A 317-nucleotide genomic window follows, 5' to 3' on the forward strand; every position below is an offset into this window, starting at 1 on the left:
AAATTTAAAATTTTTATATTTATTTAAATAAACAACTGAATCGATTATTCCTCCACCAACTCAAGTTTGTTACAATAATAAGTTAATTAAGTTACTCAAAATTCCAATGACCAATAAATGGACAATAGCATTCCAATTCCAAAGTCAAGAACAACAATAAATACCTGATCCTAGAAAATCTCGATTACATCAAATGTTGAATGACAACTATATAACCATTTTTGCATTGAGAAAATTAAATTGACTTGATCTAATAGAAGGGAACAATGCATGAATAATTGAATATATAGTAGCGTTTGTGTAACGTTTCTAATTAG

Source organism: Arachis ipaensis, chromosome B09 (genome assembly GCF_000816755.2).
Source record: "Arachis ipaensis cultivar K30076 chromosome B09, Araip1.1, whole genome shotgun sequence".
NCBI classification, from domain to species: Eukaryota; Viridiplantae; Streptophyta; class Magnoliopsida; order Fabales; family Fabaceae; genus Arachis; species Arachis ipaensis.